General features: G+C 42.5%; 1 long non-coding RNA gene across 1 annotated transcript in view; it reads right to left on the bottom strand.

The window, feature by feature from the left end:
- Positions 1-230: 230 nt before the first annotated feature.
- LOC102480625 (uncharacterized) overlaps positions 231-6,714 on the bottom strand; it is a 16,395-nt gene continuing 9,911 nt past the window's right edge. The window contains exons 2-3 of the long non-coding RNA XR_333767.2: positions 636-760; positions 231-524 (exon numbers count right to left, since the gene is read on the bottom strand). This is a non-coding gene — a long non-coding RNA (uncharacterized LOC102480625). The remainder of the gene's footprint in view (positions 525-635; positions 761-6,714) is intronic.

The following is a 6,714-nucleotide window of genomic DNA, read 5'->3' as shown; positions in this document are numbered from 1 at the left end:
ATCCTCACAGCAACCTCAGGAGATGTCTATCGTCATCTACTTAACAAAGGGGGAAACAGATTCAGAGGGTTGAGGAGTCCCCAAAGACCCATCATTGGACAGTGACCAAATGATCCACTCAAGTGCCACATCATGCCCTTGACTTTTTTATATATAATTATTTATTTAATTGTATTTATTTTAATTTGACCAGAGAGCAGAGAGGGAACGTGAGAAAGCAAGCTGCCAGGTCCGGGACTCAAATAGTGGTCAGCCATTTGGGAGTGTCCAGCACCTTAACCACCACTCCATCTGGTGGTCCCCATGCCTGTGACTTTTGCACTTCACAAAGCTCTCTCATGTGCACTTTTTTTTGTATCTTCCCCAAATCTTTCAAAGGGGCACTGTTCTTGTCTTCTCCATTTACTGACGTGAGGCTGGACAAGGCTGCAGAATGTACTTGTGGCTCTGCAACCAGGATCCTAGGCAGGGACTTACACTCCACCAGGCAGCATCTCCCCTCCACTGCCAGGCTCCAAAGTCTCCTGTTGAAGGAAAATAAAAATATTTATAGACTGTTTTTGTGACCCAAAATAGTCTACTTAGTAATATTTCTGGATACTCTACAAAAGCTAAGTCAGCGTGGAACAACTCACCGGAGAGTCCTGAGTACAATGGTCTTAGACACCCCAACACTCCTCCCATGGAGGGAGGGGAGGTCCTTCTGCTTCGGCAAGAAAGTGTAGCTTCCTCAGGAGGTCATGTCCACTGTTGAGTTTACCTGTAAAATTTGTCAACACAATCAGCTCCTGAGGGCCACATAGCAGAGGTAAACCTAAGTACAACTCTTCAAGGAGGAAGTATAAAAATGCAGCCAAAACAAATGTTGCCCGAGATGGAGGATTAGAATAAAACTTCTAGAAGAGCTGGCACAATGAAACACACATACCCTGTGTTTCTCAAGGGCAAGAGACACAAAGGGCAGCTCAACTGCAAGAGAATGCAGCAGCACGGCCAGCTCACACCCATTTTAGGCGGCTTTCAGTGAGCTATCATGAAGACTTTGGAGCATTTATTCTAAAATCATAGACTTTTTGAGCTGAATAGGATCCTTCAGCTAATCCCCTCAATCCCTGTATTTAACGTTTGATGGAACTAATGTTCCAATTGGTTCAGGGACTTGCTCCAAGTTACATAGCTGGTCAGTCACAGGAAAATGGCCAGTAGTCAGGGGAAGTGTTCTAATAACATTTTCATGCACATTTTTAAGATTTCAGATCAAGGCTGGCAGGTGGCATGGTGTTTGGAGGTGCTGGAATCTCACATGGTGACCACGGTTCAAGTCTCAGACCTAGTGGCTTTCTCTGTTTCTCTTCCCCCCTCTCTGGTTAAATATAAACAAATAAATAAATAAATAAGTTAAAATAAAATAATTTTTAAAAAAAACTCAGATGAAATTTTCTATTTTTTTCCTTTCTCCAGCAATATATGTTATATATACACACATACACCTGCATAAACATGCACCATACACACATACATGCATACTCATGTACACACACAATCATGCCTATACGCATGTTCATAAGTATGTGCAAGTTCATGCACTTGTGTGTGCATGCACATATACACAATGCATGGTTACACTCATGGGCATATATGCATTTGCACACCTATACTTGCAAGCATATACACATACACACATGTATGCATACACACACTTACACTGTGCACTTGTGCATGCCCTTTCAGGCATATATGCATGCTTCCGTGCATGCATAGGCATGCACACACATGTACTTGCACATATGCACATACTTGCATATGCACATTCACACACATACTTCATCCAATGCCTTAGACTCCCTGATGGATATTTAAGCAGGACTATGCCTCTGGTAGCACAGCTGATCATGAAGTTTACCAAGAGGATCACTGTGTACAGGAAGGACCTAGCTCACCTTCAGCTTCAGATGTATATCCCTGTTCCACTTACTGATGGACAGGCCAATAGTGGTATCAACCTATCAGGCTGCTAAACGATAGAGTAGAAAAATGTTCACCGAAGATTCCACGTGGTGTCTGGCACGTATCTGGTACCTAACATGATCCTCACTGTTCTCATCTTAGATAGGATGTGTCATTTCTAATGGGGCAGAAGATGGTGGTGTCAAGAACAGGGACTTTGTGATCAAACCACCCTGGGCCAAGACGTCTACTTTGCTCATGTTTTGGGCAGCTTGCTCAGCCTCACTCAGTTCTGGCATCCATGTGTGTTGGGGTCACTGTCGGGAGTGAATGAAGCAATGTATGTTGGCTGCTTGATCCTGGGTGAACGAGCACAGAGTGCTAGCCAGACAGAAAGGCACCCAGGCAACAATTTGCAGGAGGTGAAGAAAACACACCATTCCACTTCTTCTTTTCCAAAAATCCAGGTCCACGGTTTCCTTCTTGAGGGTGAATTTAATAATCCTGTGGCACCAAAGTATTGGGTGTGGTATGGAGTCAGCACTCATCCACTTCCATAGAAGGAAAGTGTCTTCAAAACCTTCCCCAAATTCATGTGATCAGGAAGTCTTTGCATTGACTCAGTCGGTCTTTTCCTGGTAGATAATCAGCACTGGATGCCCACAAGATTACTTTCCACTGTTTGATTGGTTTTCTAAGCATCCTCAACTCCTCGCATCCAGGCTCCCTCTTCTCATGAAGACTGTAATGCTCTAAGAGGCAACAATCACTTCTGCCAGCAAAGAGAACATTCTAACCCAGCAGGAACTCAAGTTCTTGCTTCCATCCTAGCTAAACCTGAAGCAAGGTCCCTGAGTGTTTTAAGAGATTCTGCAGAAGTCACTGTTTCTCAGAAGTTCAATTTGGTGGGTAGTTAATAGCCTGGAAAAGCCCAGTCATGATGGTGCAGGTAATAGTATGCTATTGTGCAATAGTGAAGCCACACAGGAAGCCTGGGTTTGAATCCCAGGTCTACCTGATTGTGCCAAACCTGCTTATGATCCTGTGCACTGCTACAGGGGTGGTGACAAGGGTAGGGGTGGAGAGGAAGGGAGAACACAGCATTGTGAGACCTTGATAAGGGTGCCTCTCTTTCTCTTGCTCTTTCTCTCTCATGAAAGAAAGAAAGAAACTTTTTTAAAAGCTTTATAAAAGGCAGAACCATCATGATTTTCCCCTCTTGTCTCACACTGTGGGCAGGAGCTTCTCTTCAGGGGCCAAGTGCACGAGGCCATATTCCCTCAGGAGCAGCAAGGCAGACAGTTTGCGGAATGACCTGATCTAGAACAAACTTGAACCCTCTGGGTCTCACACGTTTGACACGTGTCTGGTGAAGAAGCTCATTTCTATAGTCATCCTTGGACTTAGGAAATATTCAAAGCAAGAGTGATGAGAGACAGGAGGAAGAGCCATACGTTAAGAGGCTGAACTCCTATGAGAAGGTCCTTGTCAACAAGACTTAGTGTCAAGGAAGGCTCCCCACCCTGTCCCGCCCTTCACTGTCCACACCACACACACACATACTCAGCCTTTGCTAATATGAAGCAGCTAGTCCAGACATTTGGCCCAGCCTGGGTATCTTCAAGCTTGTCAACAGCTAAGTAACAGACAGACTCTATACAAGAAAAACGATTCTTATTTGGGAATAGGCATTGCAGCGTGGAATACACTTGCCATATTAAACTACAGACACATCCAGGGAGGAAAGGGGAGGCAAAGGTTTTTACCAGAAAAGCAAGGCTGAATTACAGAAATTGCTTCAGGATAATTGTCCTTGGCTAGCAGGATTAATAATAAGCATGGTGTCTTTCCAAGGTTACACAGACAGTCTCAGCACAAATGTCGTCACAGAAGGAGTCCTTGTGTCACACTGCAGTGGTCTTAGTGCAAGGCTGTGATTCTAGAAGAGTCCCTGGGACAGTTTTTGTTATGAGGTATATGTACTAGCGTGAGGCCTGCCCTTGCATGGCCTGCCCAGATCAACGTAGTCAGAGTTTAACACAAGTCGACACAAGTGACTCCATTTTAATTCTGACAACTGTCACAGGCTTAAATTATAAACATCATGGAAGTGACCTAAACCTGGGTGAGGCCTCTGATGTGGACATGTTACAGTTCATTGACTCAATGTCCCTCCTCCACAGGAAAAATGCAGGAAACTGCTAAAGATTTGACACCCTACAAAATACAGCTCCCGTGAATTATGCTCTAATCCTCTAAAATTGTCATTGTTTATTGTGCAGTGGTCTTGCAGTGACTATTTCAGGAACATTATCATATTTCATTTAATCCTCACTAGAACTCTTATTTCCCTACTGAGGAAACAGCTGCCAAGAGATTAAGTAATGAGATTACACTGCTACAAAGAGATAGAAACCCACGATTGGTATCAAAGAGACCTACATCCACTCGCCCTCTTTGCAACTCGCTAGCCAAGTATCCTTGAACAAACTCTTTGAACTTTCTTCTCATGTGTTAATTGAGGGATAGTAATATCTCCAAAAGAGTATGAGGAGGTCTGAGTTTGTTAAAATACAAGTAAATAAAATAACTAGAATTCAACGTACTGACTTGCTTACAGTCATTGCTCAGTGAAAGGTGACTCCTCTGACTTTGGTAGTGTCACCTGTTTTCTGATACTCTGTTCTAGTTCATCCACGCATCCCCTTCATGGCACTTTAAGGAAATGCAGGTGAAAAGAGAAAAAAAGAAAAGAAATGCAGGCAGGAGCCAGCAGATGAGTGGTTAAGGCTCTATACTTCCACATGGCCGACTGTGAGGTTCCAGTCCCGGACTTAGTGGTTTGAGAATCATGCCAGGTGCGTGTGCAGGCATGCCCAAAATCCCAGGAGGAGAATGGAGGAAAGGGATTATAGTGTGGTCATTTCCAAGGCAAAATACATATTATGAAAAAACAATGCCTATGATTCCAGACAAATTTTTATTGTTTTTTTTTCCTATTTCTGTGAAGAATCTCTCTCCTTTTCCTATTTGAATGCCTTTTATTTTGCTCTCTTATCCGATTGTGTTGGCTAGAACTTCCAGTATTATATTTAAAAAGAGAAGAGAAATTAGATAACCTTGTTCTATTTCAGTTTTCAGAAAATAGTCAGAAAGACGTTTGTACACCCATGTTTACTGCAGCCTTATTTATAATTGCTAAGACATGGAAACAGCTTAAATGCCCAAGAATTGGTGACTGGATTGAAAAAATGTGGTACATGTACACTATGGAATATTACTTAGCCATAAGACACAATGAGATCTTGTCATTTGATACAAAGTGGATGAATATAGATTTAATGCTAAGCAAAGTAAACAAGACTATGAACGATAAACACTGTATATCCCTGCTCAGTATATACCAGATGTCTGCAATCTATGGCAGACCTGAAGATATAATAGTAGGAAAGGCAAGTGTAAATACCAAAGACTATATGAGAATGCAGTAGAGAATGGCTGAAAGGGACACAGGGAAAAAAATATTTAACAGACATAAGAATGTAAAGTTCTCCATTGAAAATGATGTATATGGTAATATCCTTGATTGTCACGTGTTACATGCATACTTTGAATAATCATATTAGGGTCGGCCAGTGGGCATGGTGGTTAGGGCAACTGGATCCCACACGGCCAACAACACTGTTCAAGACCCAGACCTGGCAACCTAAAAAACACTTGGGGTACATGTGCGTACATGCCCTAAATCCCAAGAGGAGCATAGAGGAGAAGGTATTGAAGTGTGGCCATCCCCCCATGAGGGGTGTTTTCTCATCCCCCCCACCCTGTCTCTCTCTGGCAAGTGTGCATGCCCTATAGCAAACTAACAAACCAAACACTATGTTATGTGCTATAGAGATGAATAACAATTAAATGTGAATAAGAAATTGTGTTTTTTTAGAATTAAAGTATGACTTTATTATAGTATAAAACATTTTAATATTCACATGTAGTTTTTTCTTTTTTCACACTTTATTTTTATACATTCAATCATTGTGTAACATTACAGCTTGCAAAATGAATTTTCCCAGCATGAATACACTGTATGTATTTTCTTTAATGTAATAAAATTCTGAGCTCAATTAAAAGTCAAAATATTGGGACCAGCAGTTAGTGTAATGGCTATGTCGCTGGACTCCCATGTAGTTGACCACGGTTCGTGTCCTGGACCCGGTGGCTTAAAACTCACACCGGATACGTGTACGTGCATGCCCAAGATCCTGAGAGGAGAATGGAGGAGAAGGGATTGCAGGGTGGCCATCCCCCCTGGGGGGTGATTTCTCCCTTTCTATTTCTCTGTGTCTCTCTGTCTCTCTGGCGAGCGCACGCGCCCTATAGCAAAAACCTCTCCAAAAGAAAAAAAAAGTCAAAATATTATATTCCAAATTGAAATATCTCTATAGAGGCCAGCAGGTAACATGGTGAATAGGTGCTGCACTCCCACATGGCCATCTGTGGTTCAAGTCGTGGACCTGGAGGCTTTAATCTCACCAGGCATGTGTACCTCTGTACCCAAAATCCTTAAAGGAGAAGGGATTGCAGCATGGACATATCCCCCCAGAAGGGTAATTTCTCACTTTCTGTCCTGCCCCCATCCCCCACAAGTGCATATACCCTATGGCAAAAAGACTTTAAAAAGAAAAGAAAGAAGAAAGAAAGAAAAAGAAAGAAAGAAGAAAGGAAAGAAAGAAAGAGAGAGAAGGAAAGAAGAAAGGAAGGAAGGGAAAG

The sequence above is a fragment of the Tupaia chinensis genome, unplaced genomic scaffold, assembly GCF_000334495.1.
Source record: "Tupaia chinensis unplaced genomic scaffold, TupChi_1.0 Scaffold000090_1, whole genome shotgun sequence".
NCBI classification, from domain to species: Eukaryota; Metazoa; Chordata; class Mammalia; order Scandentia; family Tupaiidae; genus Tupaia; species Tupaia belangeri.
Note: the sequence above shows the minus strand (reverse complement) of the source record. Positions and strands in the feature narration are given on the sequence as shown.